Source organism: Apteryx mantelli, chromosome 6 (genome assembly GCF_036417845.1).
Source record: "Apteryx mantelli isolate bAptMan1 chromosome 6, bAptMan1.hap1, whole genome shotgun sequence".
NCBI classification, from domain to species: Eukaryota; Metazoa; Chordata; class Aves; order Apterygiformes; family Apterygidae; genus Apteryx; species Apteryx mantelli.
Genome location: NC_089983.1, coordinates 33,943,263 through 33,958,160, shown reverse-complemented (window position 1 = coordinate 33,958,160; position 14,898 = coordinate 33,943,263). Strand labels below are relative to the sequence as shown.

General features: G+C 45.6%; 1 long non-coding RNA gene across 1 annotated transcript; it reads left to right on the top strand.

The window, feature by feature from the left end:
• The first annotated feature begins 2,098 nt into the window (after positions 1 to 2,098).
• On the top strand, positions 2,099 to 5,034 carry LOC106499165 (uncharacterized). The gene is made up of 3 exons (XR_001295108.2): positions 2,099 to 2,254; positions 2,818 to 3,732; positions 4,922 to 5,034. It is a non-coding gene; the product is annotated as an uncharacterized lncRNA (long non-coding RNA).
• The last annotated feature ends 9,864 nt before the right edge of the window (positions 5,035 to 14,898 follow it).

The window sequence follows — 14,898 nt, the reverse complement described above, 5'->3', positions numbered from 1 at the left end:
AAAGCCTTATATTCCTCAGGTTTCTTTTTAGATCAGTCATCTATGCAGCTGCATTGCATGGATTTTGCCACTAGAATGCACCCTTATCTATGGTAAGAGGACGGGTGGTTGCTTAAAAGCATTAACTCCTTCTTTGCCAACATTTCTTCTCTTAAGGCTTTTTTATGCATTTCAAATGTTCCTTGTTTTACTGCCTTCCTACCCCATGTGGATTCTGTAGTAGAACTCAACTTCCCCCATCTTTTTTTTCTTCTTTTTACAAAAAAGAGAGCCACATTTCTAAGTTGTTGGGTTTTGTTTTTTCTACCAGGATTTTCCAGAGGTTTTATTTAATACCACCTAAATATCTGCTTAGATCATAGTTAACTGCCAAAAATTAGGCACCTGAAGGTAAGAAAAGCAACCCCCTAGGATTTTATCTAGAAGTGTTTTTAAATGGCTTCTCCAGTCGATGCTTACAACTTTTACAGCATATTAATTGCATCCTGCCTCTGGTTTTTATGAGAATCTGCCACTGGTCTGAATGAGTGCTTTGCATAAAATAGCACTGGGCACTTTTCATCTGGAGATCTGGAAGCAATTCCTGAGAGGGAGAAGTTAAGAAGTCAAGAAATAGTGTGTCCCATAAAATACTGATAACTGGTACAAAGACAGCAAGAGTATCTAGAGGGGTGGAGGGGAGGTTTCACTCCCACTCCAACCTGTCTGTGAGACACAAAATGGTGAGGCATGTAGAGAACTGCCTCCATAGGGCCCAGCTGCAAGCCCTGGCACAGGAGACTTGGGCGTGGCTGGGTTGCCCCAGGGCAGAGATCCTGTGAGGGATCCCTGTGGAAGCTGCTCTAACTTAGGTTTGTCTGGGAACTTTTTCCAGGTCTTTCAGAGAAGGCCAAAATCAAGGTGGTGTGAGAGTGTGTTGCAGCCATCCTCATTTCCCCGTTGCGCTGTGTCGTGGGACTGTGCTGCGCTTTTCATCCATGAAACTGTGCCTGGAAACTGGTTGAAATCTTCAGCCAGATGTGCAAGTTTTACCCATGAGCTGCTTCTGTGCAGCTCCCACATTTTTTCCCCAAATTTGTTTTTCTCCCAAATTATGAAAGTAGCCTCTGCCATGAGGATCTCAGGGCTACTGCAGGTACTGAACTTCTTCCCTGGCAGTTGGGATGGAGTTGCAGATGAATGCCTGGCATCTGCTGTCCATGCTCCTCACAGGGGCTGCCTGGGTGGCATCTTTTGCCAGTGCTCCAGAAGAACATTACCCTGGGAAACAGCAACAGAGTAGTGTGTAGCATACGGCTGCTCATGAGCTGTAGGAGAACCTGCACCTAGCGAAGATCATATTTCTCTTGGCTTCTGCTCTTCCAGGGGAGATCACAATAATGTTTTATTTTCTATAAGACATGCTTTCTTATTTTGGGGGAGTGAATAGAGAGCATTCAGATGAAACCAAGGTTTCTATTAGAGTCTTCTAATATAATTCATTTCTATAGACTCCATGTGTTACATATGGTTCTTTGTTGCAAAAAGAAAAGTAATTATTTGGAAAGCAGTTACTGTTCTTTGCATCTTAGATACGTCACACTTCATTATGATACTCTCTGTAATGTGCAAAAGCACTGACTTTCCTGGGCATGATAAAGAGGATGGAACATATGCTTTAATCAGTTTGGACTAATCTGTGTGTTTTGGAGGCACTTAGAACATCAAACAAGTTCAGGCGATCTAGAAAGATTAAGAGCTGAATCACAGATACATGAATGAGATTTTTTTCTTCTCCCTCCAAAACCACTGTCCAGTTTGTGTAGATCTGAAACTTGTTAGGAAAATAATGTTTATTCAGGAGAATACACACACACACACACACGCACACACACACATACATATATATATATTTGTGTGCAAGTATTAAAAAACACCAACAGGTGGTGAAATCAAGTGCCTGGGACTGAAACATCATTATGAAAAACGCCAGTATTTCATCTTTGGAGTAAAAATCCCAGAGGGAAAAATGACACATAACAAAAGTGGAACTGACTGGGCAAATCTGAGAGGCCACCTGGGCAGAAGTGCAGAAAGGGAAGACAGAGAACAGCAGGTATCGACACTTAGCGTTGGGGTAAAATGTTATTTCTTCCCAAGGTATTTGTCGTTTCTCTGGACAGTGCCCCTTGAGAGCAGCCTTCTTTGCGATGGTGGAAGCAACTTTCAAGCAGCCATGTACAGCTAGCCGGAGCAGCAGAGCAGCGTTGCAGTGGTGAGTGTAGTAGAGCTAGCGAGGGCTAGGTGGCATACTGGATACACTGGATAGTCACCTCCAAGGACTTTCTCCCACATCCAGCAAAGGCTAGGCTGAATGAAATTATCTCTTTGCAGGCAGCTTTCTGTGTCATTAAAAAAACAAAGCAACCGATGCTTCCAGTGAAGACAGCATCAATGTTTTGCTTTCTAACATGCCTCCTGGGGGTATCAATTTTAAACCGCATGTAGAAATGGAGTCTCCCCTCACCAGATCAGTGTCTGGGTGTTCTGCATGGTTGGGTTGGCTCTGTTTCACATTACCAAGGCTCGGTGGCCAAGATTTCCAGCAACAACTGGTGACTGGAGTGCTTCCATGCTTGTGTGGCCCACCTGAGTCACCTTAAGGGGGGGGGGATTCAGTAAGTGAGAAACATCAGCTCCTGAGTCTTTCAGAAGTACCAAAGCATAAAGTCTATGTTGGAGTCTAATGTGGATGTTTAAATGATAATGGCAGAAATTGCTCTTGGGACAAATTCCTCTTGCCTGAGCACAGAAGAAATTATTTTCTTCTGCTAACAGGAAAAGACAGATGTTTCATCATGAAAGGACAACAGAGGTTCCCCTTTGCTTCTCCACGGCCGGTACTGAGAGCAGAGGTCCTTGTGTTGCTTGCAATTCTCCAACCACCTGAATGCAGTCCCTGAACATGGGCCGAGCAGCTTGGCGTCTCTCCCAGCACACGTGCGTGGCCCAGTGCTGAGCGGCACGCAGTGACACGCTCCCTGTCCAAGCAGACAGCAGGCATGGGCCTGAGTATGGGGATGTGCTTCCCTGGGACATCAGGGAAGCGCATTTTGGCTCCAGGGAGGAGGCTGGCATGCTTTCAGAGACTCTGGACGACTCGGGACAAGTTGCAAAAGCCGCTTCAGTTTCCCTATCTGTTCAACAAATGAAGCTTCTGCATCCCCAAGGCGACTGGGTAGGTTTAAATGGCTGTTTTGGAAAGCGGTTGGAGATCTTCATGTCAGTACTCTGCAAGCTTGAAATACCCTTGTGATTCTCTCACTTTCCACCTCCACCTTCCTCCGCTCCTTGCTACCCACATTATTTTTTTGTTATTAATTGTTTTAGATTCAGACAATGCCTCTCCTTTGGCCTCAGGCAGACACACTGGCTGAATCACTAAAACACTTTAACACACATCTGCTGAGGCAGCAAAAATCAGTATCTCTCGCTCTCTTTTTTTTCTCGCTCTCTCTCTGCCTCTCCAGTATCACAGTCAAAAGGTGACCGAGACACTAAGTAGAACTGGAACTGACTGAAAAGGGAAAGTGCTCCCAGCTGAAGTGCAGAAGACACCTGCATCTAATAAAAACAAATGAGAAACATCATCAATAACCAGAAGAAAAAAATGGTATAAATAAAAGGAAGAGTATAAATTCAGATGCTCTCTGGGAAACTTGAACAGATGCCCTAGCCTGCTGTCTTCTGGAGGTATTGTGTAATTATTTACCTTGTAGTGCATTAAAATACAGGGGATTGCTGCGTCTCTCAGAAAGGAGCTTTAGAAAATTTGCTGTGCAGCTGGATACCATGGTGATGGGTGACCCAGAAATACATTAGATAGTTACTGCTGTGGGAGGGAGGGCACCTCCTAGAAGAAGCAGGTGTCCTCAGAAAGATGTTCCTTTCTGTCCCTTTAAGTTTTTGCAGGCTTTGCATCTGACATGAATATTTAGGTGAGAAACCATACTTGGATTTGACCGAGAAACCAGAGGTCCCTTACAGGGTGTGCTGGCTGTGATGCAGGGGATGCACTTTGTGGGCTGCCTCTGTGATCACATGTATGTACTGCCTGGCCCTGTGAACTGGCAGGGAGCAGCAGTTTGCCTGGAGGAGATGCTCAGGCTGACTGTGGTCACCAGCTCCCTCTAAGAGCTCGCTGTCAAGCCTGCTGTGCACATTTGTTCCTTAACCTTTGCAAAGCATCCGAGGAGTTGGCGTGAAAATAACCTCTTGGGCCCTGTTGAAGTTTTTATTTTTTTTTGTCTTTGTATCACTCTGGACTCCCTCCTGAATCAATAGCTGTGCATAAGCAGATTTGTGGTTTTCATTTCCTTTTGCATCGCCACTTGTCTGGAAATATTCATGTCAGATCAATATCACCATCAAGAACACACCAAAACACCTCTTCAGGACAGCTGTGGAGGTGTAGCCCATTGAGAGCCCTGCAGGATGGGTGTCTGCACCATTGACAGGAGTGGGTGTGGGTGGTTTGGAGGTTTTCTAGAGATGAGGAGGCATTACCTCTACAGCCTGACAGTGAAGAGAGCTCACAAAGCAGGCTGTCTCTTCTGCAGAGTTGTTGCAGAGGTTCTCAGGGACACCCAAAATACTCTGAAATTTGGAGATGGGAACAACTGGCCGCTCCCTTTGATAGCCCTCTGGGCTAGGGAAAACTCCTTCCTTTCACCTCCCTTTGACTATTAGACCTCTGCGTCTTGCAGAGCTTTCTATTGTGTGGTGGGATGTCTGTGTATACCCTCCTTTAATAAGTATCCACAATGAGTAAAGCAGTTGTTTGGTTCAAAGGAGAATTAAGAACTTCACCAGCCAAATTCAGATTGCAACTTAGACTTTCAGCTTCCCTGTTGCAAAATAAAAAAGTCTTTTCTCCATCCAGTCCCAGACACACACAAGGAACTTCATCCATGAAGGTCTGCAGAGTCCTCTAAGGCCAGGAAGACGTGTAGCATTTTGAGGATCCTGTTGAGACAGTGGAGACAAGAGCTTCTGTGATGGGGACACAGGCTCATGCAAGACTGGATGGAGACAGACACAAATCAGAAGGGCCCACAAACACTGCTTGGATACCTCCTCTTCTTAGCTGCCAATAACTGGCCTGGATGTGGGCTTATGATTATATCCCTTAAGTAATTCCCTGGACTTCCCCTTACCCTCACTCTGTAATTATTCATAGTTATTTTCTAATGGCTGTCCTGCCACTTGTTTTCTTTCTGGCTTTCTTCTTCTTCCGAGTAATGAAAACACACCAATGGCCTTTTTCCAAGAACAGTTATTAAAGCAGTCACCCCCGCCTATCTCCCCTCCTCTCATTTAAAACCTATCAAGCTCCATTGGATTTGTGGCCAGAATTTGCATTGAATTACTATTTTGGGGTTGCCAAAAAAAGCAAAAACAGAAAGTTTGGGGGGGAAAAAAAAAGAAGGAGAGAGAGAAAGTTATAATCTTCCCAGATCACTATTAATTATATTTACAATAATTACAGCATTCCAGACAGCTACACTGCTGACAAGCAGGAAGATCAGCTCTTTCAGGGGAACCTGTGCATGTGTTTTGGCCTTTCCTTACCTTGAGAACAAGCCTTTCATGACGCACAGCTGATGCTGGGACACCTCCATCCCCAGTGAACTGGAGGTAACAACATGTACGAGCAGAGAGGGCTGATGGTCTCACATGCAATGGCAGAGCTTGCTCCCCTGAATGGGTCCTAGCTTGATTTGCCAATTTGCCTCCTCCTCTGAGGCCAAATTTCAGTGCTGTGTTTTGTTAACTCATTCCTGTGACAAGGGGCAACAAGTCCAGAGCATGGCAGAGGCTGAAGGCAGGATGCAGAACTAGGGGTGACTGTCTACAACAGTTAGGAAAGGCACAGAAGAATTAGGAGACTCCTTCTCCCACTTATGGGCTGAACTGTGTCTAATTCAGATCTTCTGGGAATGTGTCCTTGCATCGATAGGTCTAACAGATAAACACAGCAACTCTGAGCAGCCCCTTCAAGTCGGAGCATTACTGATTTATCCAGACAGGTGTAGCAATTAGCGGAGAGAGTGGAAACATCAAAAGGCGCATGGCTCTCACCTGACCAGACCTCTTTCAGAGGCCCCCATCCTCCCCACAGAGCCTCCTATGGTTTGCCAGTGTGCTCAGTTCCCTGACAAGTCTCTCCCTTGTACTACAGCTCAAGTTATCTCCTCTCATTGGTTGTGCTTGACACACCCTATCTGAAAACCCCTTCTCCTATCACAAGCCAGAGGTGTGAGAACCTAAATACTCACCAGAAGCAAAACCTCAAAGGCATTAAAATAGCATGTTTTGTCAGTGACCCAGTTATCCGCATTTTCAGAGCTGTCCCACCTCTGACCATCAAAAGCCTTGGATCCCACATATTCACACCTGGAATGTGATATATTTTATCCCTTACACTAAATGTCTTCCCAGAAACTACATATCATGCAGACCACTCAGTGAAGAGCAGAAACACCCACTTACCAGTGGGGGAACATTTTTATACAACATCCGCTTCATCTCTAGCCTGTGAATTCTGATCCTCAAGAGTAAGCTAAAACAATACTGACTCTTGAACTAAAATTCATAACTCTCCTGGCTGTGACAAATCATGGCCTCAACAAGAGATATTCATTTTATGGCATATTACAGCTTCCCCTACGATTTACCCTTCCCCCAGGATCATAAAGGCAATAATTATCTGTATGTCTGTCCATCCAGGACCAACAGCTGTCCCACCTCCCCTTTTTTAGCTTCCTCCTCTGTTCTACTGTTGCCGGCTCCCTTAGCAGACAACCATAGAAATCAAAAGAGAGAGCCGTATGTGGTATTTGTAAGTGAAATACAGATCTTTCTTGCATTCCTGACAAACCGCTTGCAGCGGTGGCCCCCCTTGTTTCCCTGATCACACAGCAGTAGCCACGCTGCACATAGGCCAAGAGATGTAGGGCCCCACTAGCAGGTGCTAACCTAACTCAGTTGGTAGCTGTAGTATGGCCAAGGTGAGATTCAGATACCTGTCACTGCAGCCACACTTGCGTGGCTTGCTCTTGGGATCACACCATGGGTTTGTAGGGCACATATTCAGCAAGCAGCCAGATGCCTGTCATGTCAACTTGTAGAAGTATTTACAGCCACTGTTTTTCTTTCCCGTAAAGATGCCATGAGACCTGGGAAATCTGGCAGAGACACTCACTGCTCCCAGAGTGGATGGACCATCTTTGGTCTTTCTTGGAAGTGAAGTTGTACGCCGCATGGTCTCAGCCTCAAAAGGCTTGTCCCTGATGCAGTGGAATGCATAAATAAGGGAGGACAGCTGGAAAAGTGAGCAAAGCTCTTTGGAAAGTTGAATATCCAGGAGAGTTTTATGTAGGGGAGTCAGTAACAGGGGTGAGAGGAAATATGGCCCACTCAGACCTTGCAGGACCAAGGGACTTTGGTGTCTGTGTGTGAATTCTGTGTCAGAGCTGGTCTGACCAGATCTGGCCCATTCTCCAAGTGCATAAGGTTGTGGCTGGTGAGGGGAGACTTGTTCAGCCTGTGAACAAAACATTCTTTCCCCTGCACTTTGTTTTCTCTAGGAAACATCCTGACTCTTCTTTACATCCTGCTGGCCTTCCCAGTGGAGCAGAGCATCACTAATGGTTGACCCAGCAAGAGTCCTTGCCACCTTTCCCACCTCTTGACACTCTCTGACAAACAGCTTCTTTGATACACTGGCCCAAAGAGTTGAAACTGTCCCACAAAATCTGTTATTGTTTCACTCAATATTAAAAGAAATAATAAAAAAGAGGTACTAATATATATATAAAAAGAAGGTAGATGAAATAAGATCAGATGCAATCCAGGAGGCAGTGAGGGAAAATGGAGTGTGTGCCCAGTACAGAAACAGTGGGGCATTAAACATACAACTGTGTCTTGGGTTTCCCAGACTCAGAGCACACATCAAAGGCCTGAACTTAGTCCAAGCCATCATTTCTTTTTTTCTTCCTTCCTCTTTTTCTTTTTTCTTTTTTTTGATTCTCCACAGACCCATATGAACTAAGTTTCACAACCTGGGGCAGGCACATAGCTTTCTCTGCACTATTCTTATTTTCCTTTTACAGCCATGCTCTGGTAGACCCAAAGAGAGAGAGAGAGAGAGAGAGGGAGAAAGGGTGACATATTTGTGCCTAGCATTGGTGCTGACTCCTTGGAAAAGCTAGCGAGAGGGTGAGCGGAAAACACAAGTGTCTCAGCTGGAGCCAGCACCCTCATGAGTTTGTGCTGGGAAATAGTTACAGTTCTTGCACTTTTGTAGCCTTGGGAAATGTAGTGACTCAACACGCTCATGCTAGTGGGTGACATCTCATGTTATGATGCATCTAACTGCATCAGGAATTAATTCAGTATTCCCCCCATGTGTCAGGCTGACAGGAACTCAGTCAGACCAGAGGCATGCTCTGGTACACGTGACGTCGCGTCTTTGATGGCACTGTTTGCAATGGTCTGCAGCTTCTGCTGCATCTCAAGAAAACACCAGCTAGCTGCTTGCTGCTTGGTGAGAGGAAGGTAATGGGAACAGGGCTAAGAAAGTTAGCCCTCATTTGAAAAGGAATTCCAAAGAGCTTTTCTATAGCAGTGGGTCTCACGTCCCTCTGGGACCCATGGACACTTGGCTGCCATCCCTCTGTTTGGAGCAAAGTCCGGTATAAACAGTGCCCTAAGACACTGGGCTTCCTCTAGGGCAGCTAATTTTTGCACTTCAGATGGGAGCCTGGGAATGAAATAGTATGTGCAAAATGGATGACAGAGGGTTCAGGGCTCAAGCGAAATGTGGATCAACTTGACAGGGTAGGCTTAGAAATACAGTGCCATGAAGAGCAAGCAGTTTCCAACAGAGTTAGGAAGAGGAGCAGGGATCTTTTCCCTGCCTGCAAAACGAAAGATCTGGAGAGCCCTTTCTTGGTGTTGAAATGTCACATTAGGAAACTGCACAGTAAACAAGCGTCTTGGCAATGGTACTAACCCTGCTGACATTCAGATACCAGAGAATGATGGATTCTTCCTCAGGAGAACAAGAACTTCATATCTGAGCAAAAGCCTGTGCATGAATTTAGGCCAAAGGAATAAATTCATGCCTCCTACTTGCCTTCATTTTTATGGCCCATTTGCACTCTTTTTCCTGAGTTTTCAGCAGCCTCTTCAATCTTCCTGCAGAAATCTCTCAGAATAGCCTGATCCAATGTAAACTCTACTGCAGCAGTTTTCCCAGGTGACTGGCTCCTGTAGCTATTCTCTCTGCTCTAACTCTGCCTCAAGCCACTACTTGCTGTCAGATCCTTGAGTTTTTTTGAGGTCCCCAAGTCTATGAATGGCACATGTTGCTTAATTTCCCTGTCTCTTCCTTTAAGACCTCTTTGTCTGTCTCTTGAAGTCTCATCTTTGCAAACAGTGGGCGAAATTTTCAGATCTTGTGTTGTATATCCTGCTGTCCACTGAAACCTTCCTAAACCTGAACATATGTCAACTGGAGTGGTAAAGGATGTTGGAGAGGTCACAGTGAAGGTCGTGTAGGACCTTCATCTCCATCCTTCCACCATCTCATCCTTCCAAATCAATGTAGTAGCCTGTACACCTTAATTATCTATGCATGCAGACTCCATCCCATCTCTCTTTACACATCTACAAGTTGCTTTTCTAGTTTAAGGTAGCTGTTGAGCTTTTTCATGGTTAAAATTAGGTGTGGGGGATCTGAGAAGTCCACAGGCCTGAGAGTTTTGGCAGATGTCCAGAAATTGCACTCTTGCCTTTTTGAGGGTTTTTGGACTGACTGGAGACTGCTCCAGTCCTCACAAGGCGAGTGCCTTCAGTCTTTCCTCTGAAACAGCCTAGCTTTTGTGCCTTGGACTCCCGCCGGTTTTCCAGCAAGCTCTGGAGCCCTTTGACTGATGGCTGCTTGGCTTCCAGAATCAGGTAGGGCTGGATGGCTGCGGTCACCCTGGTATGGCTGTAGCCTGCACAGGATAGCTTAGGCTTGCTCATGTCTGCATCTGTTCCAGCTAGTGGAAGAGCCAGAAAGGCTGCTCTTTTAGCTGAAAGGGTAGCTGGAGAGTGGCCTTAGACAAAGTTTGGACTCAGGACTTCTGTTCCTGGAGCTGCCTGGATATGGTTGTAACTGAGCATGATGCATGTGGCTGCAGAGTTACCATCCCTAATCTTTTTCCCCTCTACCATAAGCAGTTTCCATAAGCATCATGAGGCCAACTCACAAAAAAAAAAAAAGCCCTCTGTTGAAGGAACAGATTAGTTAAGCGACTACATTTCCTGTACATCAAATGGCTGAAGACACACAGGTTTCCTGGTTTCCAAGGCACTGTAAAATGAAATACAATAGGAAGGGGGGATGAGATTAATGGGAAAAACGTCATACTCTGCTCTCAGCCAGAGCAGCCGCACCAAAAGTGATGGGACTGCACGAGTGGAGCTATGTGCAGGATTTCGCCTTGGATCTGTTAAATAAGGACATTACCAGAGTACCAGATTACACAGCCGAGGTCTCTGAAACAAATCCTGCTAAACTAGAAAGGATTTGTTAGAAGGCTGCAAGGTCAGGAAAGCAAGATTATTGGTTTAGCAGCCTTCTGCTGCACTGGGGACCCCAGGCAATGGCAAGCACAGCACTGCCCATAGTTTCACATCTTTCGCTTTGTCATTTAAAAGCTTGTAAAAGCAGAACGAGACGTTCTCATTTCTTTCTCTTCAATATTTGCACAGTTGGAGTCATTCTTGCTCTATGCTTTTTTCCCCCCTCAGAAAGCAAGTGCTTCAATGACTTTATTTTCTAAATAAACTGAACATGCCCACACAAGTGTGCCCACGAATATTAGCAGTCCAGAGCACATGACCACAACAACGAACCATTTTGTACTGCAGTGTTCATGAATATCCTGTTCATAGCGGCAGAGCCCCCTCTTCATAAACAGCTCTATAGTTTCTGTTAACAAGCAGCCCTCAATAATACTCTATTCTGTTCAGCCCTGTACCCTTGAGCAACCTCCTAATAAAAGACCCCACTATCTCTGTGCAACTCGGCCACAATTAATCAATGTGGCTCAGGGCTCACAAATTGCTTTTCCCCTTGCCAGCTGTTGCTTTTGAGTGACCCTACAATAACAAACCAAGATCCACCACTGGCAAAATCACCAGATACTTTTTTTTCTGAATACCTCGAAACAGCTTTATAAATAATTTTTTCCCCAGTCATTTCAGCAGTTAAAATTTACGGCCAGCACTTTGATTAACGTGAGCACAAGGACACTTTACTTTGGGGACACCGCGGAGATCACTCGAGCAAACGAAGTGCGCGATCAGGAGACGGAGGGGACGCCCAATAGCACAGCTCTCACCCCGTAAGGGCCTGCGCTTCCGACCAATCCCACGTCGCCACCTGTCCCTGCCGCTGACCAATCCTGCTTGGCCACACACACTCCGAGGCCTCTGCAGCCCCCTGAGGCGGGGGTGGCCCTGCAGGCCCTGCGGGGGGTGACCGCTGGCACCTCCTCGGTAGCTGTTTGACCATGTGCCCCACTGAAAGCTGTCAGGGAACCTGCATAACCCGGCCTGGACAAAGCCCAGATGACATCCATTGCACTTAATTCTGTCCCCCTGTCCAAAAACAGGTCCTGCGTGCACTCTCTGTGCGACCTGGCCCAGGCCTGGAAGACGCTGCTATGGCTGTGAAAAGGAGGGCGCCAGCAATATAGCGCAGTCAGCTGCTCTCAAATAGCACAGTTACCTGCTAGTGCTTGAGCCCATGTCCTGTTCAGTTTACATGTATGAGTGTAGCCACAATGTCTGGTTTGCTGCACCCCAATTTTGTACTGATTTGCTGGTGTCTCACTCAGTGGCTCAGCTCACACTTTCCTACAGTAGGTACTTAATTTCAGTTTCTCTATCTGGCTGCCAATTTTCATGAAAACTGTAGGAATATTACATCTTCAAGGACCCTGCAATGCTGGCAGATTTGGTTGAAAAGGACCAATGGGTTGAAAAATTGGTGCAAAATAATGGGCTGACAGACACACAAATGCCCCTGTGCATAAATATCAGCTAAACACTCTTCAGTCCGTGATGTCTAGTGTCATAGCATCCTGGTGGCATTATGTTTGTGTTCCTCATAAGCCTCCACCAAAGTTTGCAGCCTTGACTCGGTCCTATTTCCCCTTGTTTTAGCACCTGGGGTTGAAATGAATTTTAAAACCAGAGGGAAGCACAAAGAGCTGGCACACAGTGGGGTCTGGGCTCTGATCTCTCCAGAGCCACTGACTCATTCTGTGATCTTTGGTAAGGCTGTTGACCTGCCTGTGCTTTGTGCTACACAGCTGGAAAATGAAGTTTAAAAAAATTGCAATGGGAACTTTGCTGAAAAGAGCAGATGCTGAGATTTCCTAGATAAACAAATCACCCAAGCCCTGCCACTTCCCCTCCCCCAATCCTTCTCTCTTTTTTGCACCTTATAGTTCAAGGAAGAAGCAGTTTAAAGTGGAAAGTCTGGGGCTGTGTTTTCTTACATGTCCTGGATCCTTCTTTAACTGTGAAAATGTTCAAAGTGAAAACTTGACCTGGCAACAGTTTCTAAATGACCTCGCTTTGGCTGTGAAATCCACTTGAGCTTTGCAGGAGCAGATTTTTATAGTCTTCTCTGGTAGAGGAACAAAAATTTTTTTTATTGTTATTATTTTTCTTCAAGAGGAAACTTTATACAGACTGTGTGTTATGCTTTCTCCCAGTGCTCAAGGTCAAATCAGCAGTTCTTTTCTCACTGTTCCCCACTCACTTTATATCACCCAAAAAAATAAATCCCATTCCCTCTCCCTTGCTGCAGATACTGCACAGCAGCAGAGAAAAATGACGGAAGTGCAAGCAGTCAGTGTTAGAAATCTGCTGTTGCAGCCATACACAGCAAAGTCTCATGTCTAGGCAAGGCAGTGGCTGTAATTAGAAGCACAGTATTTGCAAGAGGGGCTCGACTGGCTGCAGAGTTCAAGTTTATGTTTGACTGGCTCTTTTTCTAGAGGACAATACAATTGCTAATGCTGATGTGATGATTTAGTCTTGCCCAGGATGGAAAATCGGTGCATCCATTGACGATATTACTTCTCTGGCACAGGAAGACAGTTCTTACCTATGAGAGCTACAGGTCTTTCAGGAGCTGTCCCCCCATAGCTGATGTAATCTTGTAGCTTAAAGTTGCTAGTTATAATTACTTAAAGGAAGTGTGACAAACACATCCTAACTCAAAGGAGTAGTGATTCATGCGCACTGCCTGCTATCCAGGATTACCAGATCCGGACTCCCTATAATGCAAGCCATGGCACTGGAGATAAACACCTCCAGTGGCTTAACTTCCAGCCATAGTCTGAATGTGGCCAAAGATACCGCTGAAATGAAGATTTGGTATTAATGCTCTCCAGTTCAGTAGTTTGTGCAGAATCAGAAGCTGTGACTGAACATCTGGGGCTCAGCCGGAGCTAACTTGATCCTCCTGAAGCACCCTATGCCAAAAGGCCTCCGCTGAACACTGCAATAACTTGCTGCAGGCCGTTTTTGCTAGGGCTCTGTATGCAGCACCAACAACATACTAGTTGAAAAAGGGCACTGATGTCTGCTGAAAAGACTTCACTGTGCGTGGCAGTGGTTGTTTGCATATACAGCCAGCATTTGTCGCAGCTTGGCAGACACCCACGAAGGCCTGTAGGTCTGGAAGTTAGGATTTAGGTGCCTAGACCCTGTTATGAAATCGAGCCTTAGGTGATAACTAATACTGAATGATACATTAAAAAGCAACAGGCATCCAGAATGGGCAAATCCTAACCTGAAAAATGTTTGTCTTTCCCTCTTTGTCTGACCCTTGGAAGGGACAGCCATGTTTCTGATACTGACTCTCCCTGTGGTCATGGGCAAGTCATCTTAACTTCTTAGCCTCATGCAGTGGGGTTAATAAATACTTCCTTTTAGTTTGCCAGCTAGCGCCTGTGTTTCATAGGCTAGGGCTGGGGAACAGCATGTGCCATGGGCCATTCCCAGTAAGCATTAGGGAGGTGGTTACCACGGTTTGGAGGAGGGAAGAGGAGAGAATTTAGTTATGAGTAGCTGCTCTGGGTTGCACCAGTTGGACCTCAGATTATGGTCCCTGATCTCTTAGTTACAAGGATATATATGGCCTGTATTTCCAGTGTTGTGAGTGAGATATCACATCATCAGGGTCAAGAGAGTAACACACTGAGGAAAGGGAGACAGGCCAAGGACATATTACAATATTATCTTTTATTCCTGTACACTCTCTTTCAATTAGTCTGTGTTCCCCATCTAGTGTTTTACACATGATTATGGGCTCCTTGGGGGCAGAGACCATCTTTTAGCTGTGTTTGTACAGCCCCTGAAACAATGAGGTCATGTTCTTGATGAGGACTTCCTCACGCTAGTGATGCTAATGATGCCTGACTCTGGAGGAAGGTCAAAGGAGTGCTCCACTGCTGAGATATTACTAGGCAGCAGAGTTGAAGGGCTCTTTGCTTGCCTCATTCATTCCAGATTGGTGTGGGTTTGGTCACGGCCATCTAAGGAATGCCTGCACGATATTTTGCAACTGAACAGTTCATTTCTCTGTCAAAGATCTTCCTGTGTTAGAAAATGCTCACCAATAGCCTCACCTGCATAAGAATTGCCCCTGCCACCAGAAAGTTTTGTTTCTATGTGTAACTAACTGAAATGTGAGGTCCTAGGGAAGATTGTCAGAAGCCTCTTTAAGGGAATTTTTTATTAGGTGTTGGATATCCTAGCTGAGGGTTACTTTCCCTCTTAAGGGCT